Below are 13165 nucleotides of genomic sequence, written 5' to 3'. Positions count from 1 at the left end.
GAAATAGAACCAGCAAAGTCAACACACATCCAACTGGATCAACAGGTGTGTCGCCGCCATTTATTGACATCAATCAATCAATAATATAACTGTGAGCCGTTTGAGAGCCCGAACACGCCATTGTCAAATTGACAAAATGAAGTACACGCATACTTTCTCTCGTGACAGTCAGGTTGTCAGACCATTTAAATAAATTACCCCCCCCCCTCCCCACCACCACCACCATTTCCCACACGTCCACATACAAATATTGGGGAATAAAAATACGGAAAACAGAAATATCCCCTCATCCCAAAAAATGTCAAGAAACAAAAATCAAGTCACCACCCGCAAGAAAACAAAACAAACCAAAAAAAAATAATAAAAAAATAAAAAGATAAAGAAACAATTGTTAACGTCCAGGTACTAATTTTACACCTGAGTACGGTGAGAGAATGTGAGTAAAGTAAAGAGCATTTTCCAAGGACTCAGCAACTATGCGCCGAGCGAGCGAGGCTCGAACCCAGGACCTTCCTATCCGAAAGCGAGTGTCTTACCACAAGACCACAGGGCCGCACGTTTTAAAAGCTAAAGTCAACAAAAAAAAAAAAAAGAAGAAGAAAAAAAAAAAAAAAAAAAGAGAACGCCATCCCATAAGCAGGTGGATGACGACCACACGGCACAAACACACATAATTTGACATCAGTCAATACCAGTTACCTAATCCAAACTCCCGACTCCATTACCTACCCCTACCCCTGGCCTCAAGTCAAACCACGCCTTTGTTACATTAACCCGAACTGGAAAATTTTTTTTTTCAATCGTAGTTTCCAAGGGAAAAATAGTGAAATTAACTTTAAATAGCCTATAAAAAAAAAAACAAAACAAAAAAACAAACAAACAAACAGCTTGCTCTCAGCAAGAACCAAAAATGGTTCAAAGTCCTGAATATAGGATCTACGGAATTAAACTTTCCTTTTCAACACTATTTATCTAGTCAAAGAGGCGACTGCAGTACTGCAGCTGGAGCCAAAAATTCGTATTTCTACGAATTTATCGCAGTACAGTAACTTCACGAAGTCCCGGGTTTTGAGAGTTTTCGATACGATGAGGGTCAATTCAATCGATCGATAGTTATTTGAAGTACTTGTCTCTGGCCAGAATTTAAAACAATGTCTTTTCGGAAACCTCTACCTCGGGGTAAGTCTATGTAATATTATTAGTATTATAATATTCACTACTACTAGTATTATGTATAACCAGCAATCAAACGGCTAAAATCAATAAGTCAGGAGATAAGACAATCATCCCCTATCAGTTCAGCTTCCAGAGTTCAAATTCAACCCCAATCAACAATGAACCACCACCAGACGAGTGTGACAATGACAATGACGAGGACCAGAAACTTATGAGAGTACTTATGTAATGAGTAGGACCAACTTATCACTTCAACAACAACAACTTTGCCGTAATCTGGAGAAAAAAAACAACCCATATTTAAAAATTTGGCCAGAAAACACGTCCTTCAAATATCGGTCGATTTAAATGACACTCGTCTTGGCAATAAACTCTCAAACCCGGGACTTCGCCGAAGCATTTAAATGTAAAGAAACGCAACGGAAGGACCCCGAAAAAAAAAAGAACCCAACAAAAACAAAGTTAAAAAAAAAAAAAGCAACAAAAAACCACACACACACACAACCCCCAAACCCTACGATTATTTGAGGTCACTTATTAAAAACAAAATTCGCCGAAGTCCTGGGTTTAAGAGTTTATTGCCCAGACGAGAGTCATTTAAATCGATCGATATTTGAAGGACGAGTTTTCTGGACAAATTTTTAAATATGGGTTGTTGTTGTTTTTTTTGTTTTTTTGTTTTTTTTTCAGAGTACGGGTGTAATGCCACTGTTTTTGTTGATATCGTAGTTTTAGCGAATGACTCGAGATGAAAGAACTAGCATTAGTAGTAGAGTCATGTGCGGAGATATATAAATACCCTACCACTAGTCAATGACACACAAAACACTTGATAAAAATAATATAAGTCCAAATATCGACCGATCCCCAACTTATAAAAATAAACAACATTCTGAGACTGAGCCTTCAAATTGCCCATGACAACTAGAAGGCCATATTATTATTTAGATAATCGATCGGTAAAAAGAGCTGGGGTTGAAAACAACAAAATCGTCCAATAGGGCAAAAATGCTGCTTTTATCAACAACGTACACAAATAGGAGTGGTAAAGAATGTAGTAATAGCTACCGTAAAGTGTTCAAACGGATAAAAAAAAATCTCGTTGGCAACACACAGCCATGGTCGGAAAATAACACGTATGAAAAATTTTGGACCTGAAAACTTGCCCTTCAACAAATATCGACTGATTAGATAGAATCACTATGACCTTCATCTGGTCAACAACTCTCAAACAAACCCGGAACTTTCGCGAAGTCTCAGGTTTTACAAAGCTGAGGGTCAGTTAAATCGATCGAAGTATACTATATTATTATTATTATTATTATTATTATTATTATTATTATTATTATTATTATTATTATCATCATTATTATTATTATTTTAAGGGACGAGTTTTCTGGCCCAAATATTACATACACGTGTTATTTTGTTTGAAGAGCACGTCCAAACAGCCAAGATAAGACCATCCCTATCAGTTCAGCGGGCTAGAATATTCAAAGCCAATCACTATAAAGACTTCAACAAGAACAACAATAAGAACAAAGAACGCACCAGTCGGTTACAATGACAATGACTAGGACGATTAAATCTTATGATTAGTAGAGTAGTATGCTTCAACAACGACATTGGTGTTACTGTTACTGTTGTCGTCGTCGTTGTTTGTGATGAAGCAGAAAGGCTCGATCTCATAGAACTGATAGTGGCGTTATCAATTATACCACAATGATAGTTCCATACATTTATATCAAGTGTACTTTTAAAAATTCTTATCAGACAAAACTAGCATTTAAATTTAAAGAAACGCAACGGAAGGACCCCGAAAAAAAATCCTAACAAAAACAAAGCACAAAAAACCCCCCTGAAAAAACACACACACAAAACACACACACAAAACACACACACACACACACACACACACACACACACACACACACACAAAACCCCAAACCCTACGATTATTTGAGGTCAATTATAAAAACACGAAATTCTCTTGAACTCGATAACCTTACTATAACATACAGAAGGTTAAATCGCTTTAGAATTTTTTGTTTGTTTTGTTTGTTTGTTGCTTAAGGTCTCTTCCAACACAATTGAGGTTATATGAGAGACCGCTGAAACAAAAAAAAAAACAAGCAATCTAACAAAAATAGTACAAATGTCAATCAAAATCATAACCTAAAGATATCATAAGCTAAATTATAAATAACCAAGAACAAACAGGCAGAGGATTTACAGGAAAAAAAATATCCCCTGTCAAAAATACAATCACAAACCAAAGAAGCAGGATAGGCTAGTAAAGAGAAGAAGAAACGACATCACTATCGGATCGTACACCCATGCGAACATCATAGGTATATGATTCAAGGGTGATGCTCCCATCCAACCACCCGCGCTTTAGAATTTGAACAGCAGTGAAATTAATTTGCCTGATTATGGATTTTTAACCGAAATCAAGACAATTTGACCAACAGTCTTAAAAATTAAATCTGGCTACATTCTGCGCTGCTCGACGTCGAAATAATAGAAATCCTGATAACCAAAAGGTTATTGCGTTGCCTACAATATTTCTCTCTTTACCTGTAAATAAAGAGCCGACATTTTCGGCTCTGTTCAATGTAAATGTGAAAACTAAAATAGGTACGACCAAAATCAGTACTGCTAGACTTAGCTTATATTATGATAAAAGACTAATGAAGAGACTCGATTCATCATTAAATTCCCAACATCTCGGGAATCCTAAAACCAGACCAACCGCCTACTACTAGTACGAGAAATTTGTTGAATTACAAAATATTATTGGTTCCAATTTCAGAACTTCGTGTGAGCATCTCAAAGACTTTAATTAAAACTTATTGACAAAGAAAGTTGATGGCATGTCTGCCATTTTAAGGATTATGAAGTGTTATTCATTCCTTGCGAAAGGAATTGTTTAACTATAAAAGTTACAATTTTTTTTTTTTTTTTAAGGAGGTAGGTCTGTTAAGCCATAATCGAAAGGGGGTGCTAAATAAATAGATAGATAAATGAATGCCTACAATCCCATGATTCATCGATCAATGCACTAAGACATTGGCCACGCCGCAAAAGGTACATACGCCAAATCAAATTAGCCCACACCGGGAAAATTACTCACCCCGGATTTCCGGAAACTGGAAACTCCCAACAATCTTAACTACGGTCAAATGTGCTCATTTTATGATGATAATAAACACAAAGCAGCGTGCTAATTAAATCTTCTTATAGAAGGTTCACACTCACATAAGTTGAACAGAAACAACTGTGTAACCATGAGATGATGTGTGCGATCAAAGTGAAAATGCAACAAAGAAAAACAACAAAAGATCTGACAACTGTTGAGCTCGGGATGAAACCAAATCAACAGTCTGGAAAAATATATCAAAAAAAAAAAACAAAAAAACAACAACAAAAAAACGCCTACAAATCTCTCTCTCTCTCTCTCTCTCTCTCTCTCTCTCTCTCTCTCTCTCTCTCTCTCTCTCTCTCAAATAGATTAGAAGATAAAAATAAAATAACAATAACGTGTGTCTGTGTCCAGACAGGCACATGAAATGATTAAAAAACAAACCCGTACTTCCGGCCTATAGCCTATGTAGTTTTAAATTCTAGGAATCCTAGATACGTCCGTCCTCAAAGGCGCAGCTGGTACTGTTGGGTAATAAGACATCCCCTCGTCTTACAGTGACAAAAATAACAATATCAAAATACTAATAAATAAATAGTAAATAGGTAAATAAATAAATAAACAAATAATCTTAAAATATAATTATAATGGAAACCTACGAAATAAGTAAAAGTAAAATACATAAAAGTAAGAAAGAGAGGCAAGAGCCTAGATAGAATAAAATTTTTAAAATGTCGCGAATCGAAATAATTGGAAAAAAAAAAAAAAGAAAGAAACAACAAAAACAACAAACAAAATAAAATCAATAAAATAAAAGACTAACCTCATCCTATAAGTCCCGGACAATGTAGGTAAACCATAATATCCTCGTCAGCGATAGATAATCCACCAAGACTGGTACTGGTACTATAATTATTGCTACAACTACAATCGGTGGACAGAGTACAACATAATAATTCTTGAACTGCCTCTATCATCATCGGCGTCGATGATTGAATTTTCTCCACAACCGAACACTATCAACTCTAACACTGTATCATCTATCGCAGATATTTAAAAAAAATTTTTATCACAGCAACCAGACAATCCAAAAATTATATGTAATAATAGATTAATAAAGGCGTTGATTTGAGTAAAATAGAAATAAGCAAGGCACTGTTGTGTTACAATAATATTCCAAGAAACAATTCTCGAATCACAGAAGATCGAATTCTATTTTACACTCGCTGCTAAGCTCATCATCATCATCGGCAAACCGTCGTCAGTCTTTCTCGCGAATGAAAACAGCCTCAGACTCAACCTTGAGAGTGACAGACGGTTAAATTAAAATCACAATGATTAGGTCTAGCTCGAAAATAATGAATTTTATTCCTCGCGTAGAGTATAGTAGCTCGTCGTAGTAATCATCATCATATTCTAGCAAGTGAATAAAACGCTACGAGCCATCGACAAAAGTTCACTCTCAATCAGTTGGCTGTGTCTACACACAAGTCAGTCAGACGACACAAACACACACACACAATCACGGTTCTCGGCGCTGACTGGCTGTATTCATTATCGAAGTCCTAAATTATATCTATCTCTACGACTGGGGGAGAGAGCTACAAGTGCTTGCTCTGTGTGTGTGTCTGTGTGATGTTGAATGCCGACTGAATGCTGGTGTATGGATGATGATGATATGATGGCTGTTGTTGTATTAGAGGCGAAGTCAGCGCCAAAAGCAAAGCATAGCAAACCAATCGTTCACAGTTCACATCATTGTGTATCTAGTATCCAGTATCTATCTCTCTCTCCTACTTCCACTTGCTTCGTTCGACTCCTCGATTTGCTTGACTTGACGACGGGTTTGCGGTGGCGATGGGGGGACGGGGGAAGGCGGTGAAGAGAGAGGGGGGGAGGGAGTGGGGGGGGGGGGGGGGGAACGATGAGAGAGAGTGAGTGAGAGAGGCGGATAGACATAGCAGAAGATCGGTAGTTGATTATAGGGAGGTAGGGAGGATACAAATCAAGAGGGCAAGAAGAAGAAGAAAGCGAGGAGGGGTTAGGTTGGCGTTTGGGGTTTGAGCTTTGAGCCAACACAAAAAAATGAAACGAAAATTATGCTGTTGAACTTGAAGCATCTCATGGGCGAAAACTCCCAATGATACGCGATAGAGCAAAAACGAAGGAACGAATAACTGAACAGATCATCATCATCTTCATCATCGATGGAGTGCCGTAGCGTGGCGGGCGGGCGTGAGATGGTGGTGGGGGGAGGGGAAGAGGGACTCTGGCGGTCTTGGCTTTAGAGAATAGAACTTTACTAGCTTCATTCAACTTTATAACTCGGATCTCGTTGTTTTTCCCAATATCTTTCTCTTCCTATTTTCTACTTCATCAACGTTATAAGTTATAGTGAAGTCAAGTGCTCTCTCTCTCTCTCTCTCTCTCTCTCTCTCTCTCTCTCTCTCTCTCTCTCTCTCTACCGCTTACTTTTCTACTTCTTCCTTCTCAACCTCCTCACCTTCTTTTCCTCATCCTCCTACTCTCTCTCTCTCTCTCTCTCTCTCTCTCTCTCTCTCTCTCTCTCTCGCATACACACACTTGCACATGTTATTCACGCACTCCGATCAAAAACAGCAACCCCCCCCCCCCCCCCCCCTATCCCCAAACCTCCGCCACTCCAAACTCCAAAGTCACTCAACTCACTCCACACCCCACCTTCTTTATCAATCACAATCACGTCTTCTTTCTTTTTCCCATGCAAAGACGAGCAGGGCCGGGCTGGGGTTGGGCTGGGCGTTCTGCTTTATTTCTTCTGTCTACGATTATCTACGATACAGATGACTATCGGATACGATGGAACTCGCTCGTCGTCAGAGTGTCGCTGAATCGCTGACCTCAAAAATAACTCGGAAGAGAGATAATAGGTAATGAATGGATGAGTGTGTGTGAGTGAGAGTGAGGCAAACATTAGATGGAGCCCGTTAATATCAATAATATTACTATTATTTTTATCTCGCGATAAGACCCCTTTCCTTTGTTCGTTATAAAAAAGGTGATGAAAATGATGATGAACTAGATAATGATGACGATGAAGACGGCCATGCGTGTAAATGTATGTGATGGAGAGGAGGGGGGAGGGGGGGGGGAGATATGGATGGTATGTATGTATATCAAATAAAAAAAATCAATTCTACCCGCCAGATTAATCGTACCAACCAACCCACACAAAACTATGTGTAACCTCGGCTCTTTGTTCTTGTTCCTGGACCACTAATTGGGTGATAAAATATCATCATATTATTCTCTCAGTCAGACTGGATATAAACGGTGACAGTTACACACATATTATTTTGTAACGATACCATTCATCTGACGGGCGCAACTGTAAGAATTTCACATAAACGCATAACATCAATAGAAAATGGCCAACATTATGCTTTCATTATACGTACCATTGAGCTGACTGTTAGATCTGACGGAAAGTGCTTTGCAATAGACTAGCGTCCTATCCAAAGGGGAGCATGCAATTTCTATTGGTCCGTTTCACGCTACAGAAACCGGGATAAACAAACTCCGGCTCCATGGGCCTGGTGGCTTGGAAGGACTATTTTTTTTTTTAATTTTCAAAACTCAAAATTGATAATTTATATTGTAAACTTCCCAGAGCTTGTGTCTTACACGAGAATGAGCGCTGTATAAATGTGTATTATTATTAATATTAACATTATTATTATTATTATTATTATTATATTATATTATTATTATTATTATTATTATTATTAATTATTATTATTATATTATTATTATTATTATATTATTATTATTATTATTATATTATTATTATTATTATTAATGAATGAGTTCACCTGACTCCCCCACTAATCCCACAAACCCACTGGCTGTTACAACGTAATAGATAACATCATTACTGTCCTACTCTGAAAATAAACAACAACAACAAAAACCCGAAATATTAACAAACTTGCCCAAAAAAATCGGCCTTCAGATATTGATCGATTTAAATGACCCTTATCTTGGCAAAAACTCTCAAACCTGGGACTTCGCCAAGGCTACTTTAACCGTCCCCTCGTTTTCTCTCTCTCAACTTGCTCCTCCTTCATGAATAACATAAATTAAAATAAATAAATAATAAAATAAACAAATAAGTAAATTAAAAAAAAAAAAGAAATAAATTAATGAATGACGAATGAATTAAAAAATAGAGAGTTAAATAAATATAAATATAAATAAATATAGAAATAAATAAATGAATTAATTGATAAATCAATTATAAGAAAAGGGGAAGAAAAAGAAACAAACAAACAAAAAACATCAGCAAATCAAACAGACGAAAATAAAATATAAGTCAAGTGGGCCGAAAAAAAAAAATAATTATTATTATTATTATTACACGTTAAAAGAGAAATAAATTGACGTCTTAATAAAGTAAGCTTGTAGTATGGATGGATGCATATCTAGTAATTATGTCGTGTGATGAACAAAAACAAAACATTTTCTAATGAAATTTGGCCAGACAATTCGTCCTCTTTAAATTTAAGAAAAAAACAACAACAAAAAAACAAAAAACAAAAAAAAAACAACAACAAAAAAAACACAAATATATATATATATATAGAATGCAAATTGTCACATTTTTTGTGGCCGAGACGATTCGTTTCTGTGTCTTACACGTCTTCAGTCGGCGTAATCCTTAGTAATGTCCGTAGAAAAGACGTGTAAGACACAGAAACGAATCGTCTCGGCCACAAAAAATGTGAGTGACAATTTGCATTCTACATTAGCTCTAACCATCATTATCGAGCACTTTCGTACCTACGAGTACCCACCAACACTCATATATATATAATATATATATATATTAATATAATATATATATATATATATATATATATGTGTGTGTGTGTATATATAATATTTCAAGTATAATTATGATCAACTTCTACATTATTTTTGTTTCGAGCATTCGCTCTCATCAGGAAGAGCTGGTGGCGAAAGAGTATCTCCTGATGATGAGAGCGAATGCTCGAAACAATACTGAAGAAGTTGATCATAATTATACTTGAAATATTTTATAAATAGCTCCTTTTATCAAAAGTTTTTTTTTGAACACTATAATTCCATGATTTTTGTTTTTATATATATCGATTCGTCAAATGCTCTCAAAATTGCAGCTCCAAAGGAAATCCCAGGTTTGGAAAGATTTTAATAACTTGAGGGTCACAGTATTCGATCGGTATAATAATATGAAGGTCGAGTTTTTTGGGCCAAGTCTGTCTCTGTTTTGGGCCAAAATGTTTTAAAGACTGTTTCTAAGACTGTTTCTGTTTTGGGCCAAAATGTTTTAAAGACTGTTTCTGTTTTGGGCCAAAATGTTTGAAAGTCTGTTTACGTTTTTTTCAGAATATCAGAAATTAATGTCGTGGTGATGGGTCAGAGTGACATTTATTGCACACCGCACTTCACGCTTTACACCAATCACTCGACACACACAGACACACAACACACCAACACACGCGCACACACACCACACACACACACACACACACACACACATACAGAGTTGTTAAGTTGTAAGAAGTGAGCTAGCTGTGCGTTGTTATATAACGTTGCGTAAATTATATCTTCAATATCACTCACACTGTATCCTTTTCAGAGAAGAAAATCGACAGTTGTTCAAATACCAGAGAAATTTAGTGAAATAATTTTTCTGCTCATAATTCCTCCGATCATATCTCTCTCTCTCTCTCTCTCTCTCTCTCTCTCTCTCTCTCTCTCTCTCTCTCTCTCCCTCTCTCTCTCTCTCTCAAAAAAAAAAAACAAACACACACACACACACACACACACACACACACACATAGTAACAAAAACAAAACAAAATAATAATTTTTAAAAACCCCAATAAATCATCAACAACAACAAAAAAAAAAATCAAACAAAATAAATCAAAAAATAATCACCATCAAAAATTGTTTGATCTGGCAAATAAATCAACATCAGTGGTGTCGCATTCGGACCACCATTACTCCCTTGGTTGTTTGTCTTTCTTTTATTCATTAAAAAAAAAAAATAGATACGTCAGCTACAATCAACTAATTACTAATTCACAAATTAAACCACATTTTCTCGTTCCTCTATAATATAATATTGATTTACATGCACTATCATTATACACACCGTTATCATTATCATTATCATTATTATCTTCATAACCATTATTATTATAACAATATTCACATTCCATGTCTTCTGTTTTGTTTTGTCTTTATTCCTCTTCTATACCCCCCCCCCCCCCCCCCTTTTTTTTTTTTCCAATCTATCATGGTACATAATTATTATACAAATAAAAGAGTTATCTCCCATTCCGAGGCTAGCATTACCTTGCCCTCCCCCTCCCCCCTCTTTTCCAATCTTATCGCCCCAGCCAAACCAAAACTCCTGCATATGTTTTGATTCCAAAGAGCCGTTACGTTACCGAGTTACAATAATAATTAAAACGATAATTAACGATCTCTCGGTGATTAACTACAACAACAATAACAACAGAACAACAACAATGACGGATGATACACCCCCCCCCCCCCCCCCCAATTCCACCACCATCACCATTCATTATTTTATCCTATTCATCATTCCGTGTTGAAATCGTTATCAATCTTTACCTACGTCAGCGAATGGTGATTAAATTATTTATCATATAATCAAGACAAATTATATAAAACAAAAGTGATCATCTGTTCAAAATAATAATTTCAAAAATCACACACACGCGCGCGCGCACACACACACAGACACAGACACACACACACACACACACACACACACAGACAAATAAATGAATAATAAATATTTTTTTTAAATTCTAAAAATGGGGAAAATTCGCCCTGCACTTTTTTGCAGGTCTGATAACCCAATTTCTTATGGGCTCACTGTTGTAATGGAAACAAAAAAAAAAAAAAACAACAACAAAAAACAAAAACAACAAAAAGAAACAAAAGAAAACCAAACAACAACAAAAAAACGCAAAATATTGTCCATTACAACAATGTTAAACAAGGCCCATATGTGGGTTGTTCGGATGTCAGACCTGCATATAATATGTGCACGTCGAGGAAATTGTATTACTTTTTAAAGATCGACACCCCCCTCCCCCAACCTCAAGAAGAAAGAAAAAAAAAGAAGGAAGGAAGGAAGGAAAGAAAGAAGGAAAGAACGAAAAAAAAAAAACCCAAAAAACTAAAGAAATAAATAATGAAAGAAAGATAGAAAGAAAGAAGGAAAGAAATAAAGAAAGAAAGAAAGAAAGAAAGAAGGAAAGAAAGAAGGAAAGAAAAAAAAAGAGAAAAGATGGACAAAAAGCCTAAAGGAACAAACACCAGATCCCACCCAACTTGGGATTCCTATAGAAATTGTCAACAGTAACACGTTTTCTAAAAATAAAATCGTAATCAAGGCCCTTTTCCAGACCCGAGACACACACTATTAGCACCCAAGGTAAAACGTGGACTTTATTTGGAAGAAAAAAAAACAATAAGAAAAAAAATGGAACAAAATAAAATAGAATAAAACAAAACATTTAAAAAATCCCAAAAAATCTATGAGCACAGCGGGTGGCATTTAATATAATAATCAAAAAATGTATTCCAATAATAATTAATTTTGAATATATAAAAAAAAAATCATAGGTATTCGATAAACGCATCCCATATATATTATAATTCAGTCCCTGTTTTTCTTTCAAAACTAAGGGAAAATAGACATTAAATAAATCAGAGGGGATAATTGGCTATGGGATACAAAAGGGGACACATTGATACATACATACAGTGAGAACATTGGCTATGGGATACAAAAGGGACACATTGATACATACATACAGTGAGAACATTGGCTATGGGATACAAAAGGGGACACATTGATACATACATACAGTGAGAACATCGAAAGGCATTCAAACACCACACACGACTAGCAAGTATTATTATTACATGTATTATCATTTTCTATATATCATAATGACGTTAAGGCTTAATTAGCCACCACCCATATTATTGATAAGCTACAATTGAAAGGACGCCGATGATTAAGCGTAAAATATCTATTCTCACCTTCTCCCCCCCCCCCTCTCTCTCTCTCCCCCCCCCCCCCCCTCCCTTCCCACTACCCCCATCTCAATAATGACAATGAAGATGATTATAGGATTTTACAAAAAGGAAACTCCAAAAACAAACAATAGTCCAAACTCATTAGAAAAGATTTCCAAAATGGGCAGACACACAAACAAAAACACACAAACACACGCGCATGCGCGCGCACACACACAACCCCTATTATCAAAACAATACAACAAATTCAAATAAAGTAATTTTAAAAATCAAAGATCGCAAATCATAAATAAACCCACACACAGCCTACAACAATATTACAACACCATTCGTTGGAAATCAAATCAAATTATGTTTACTTCCCCCCCCCCCCCCCCCCCCAAAAAAAAAAAAAAAAAAAAAAAAAAAAACCAACAAAAGAAATTGAACGCATTCAAATGCGCCACTTGCCCATATCATCGGCGCTGAAATCAACCCGTAGGTATTCGATAAACGCATCCCATTATAACACAGTACAGGATTACCTTCTTGATTGAAAAAAAATAATAATAATTGAAACACACAAAAAAAAAAAAAAAAAAAAAAAAAAAGAAATTGAACGCATTCGAATGCGCCAATTGCCCATATTATTATCATCGACTCGGCACTGAAATCAACCCGTAGGTATTCGATAAACGCATCCCATAATTATAAAACAGTACAGAATTCCGATAATAATAATTATAATAACCATAGCAAT

General features: G+C 35.9%; 1 protein-coding gene across 1 annotated transcript in view; it reads right to left on the bottom strand.

The window, feature by feature from the left end:
* The window catches only part of LOC144967647 (homeobox protein cut-like 1), a 359614-nt gene that overhangs the window by 78129 nt on the left and 268320 nt on the right, over window positions 1-13165 (bottom strand). The gene's annotated exons all lie outside the window — the stretch shown is intronic.

This window comes from Berghia stephanieae, chromosome 3, assembly GCF_034508935.2.
Source record: "Berghia stephanieae isolate SIO BIC M18660-M18661 chromosome 3, UCSD_Bste_1.3, whole genome shotgun sequence".
Taxonomy (NCBI): Eukaryota; Metazoa; Mollusca; class Gastropoda; order Nudibranchia; family Aeolidiidae; genus Berghia; species Berghia stephanieae.
This window is presented reverse-complemented; position numbering and strand designations above follow the sequence as displayed.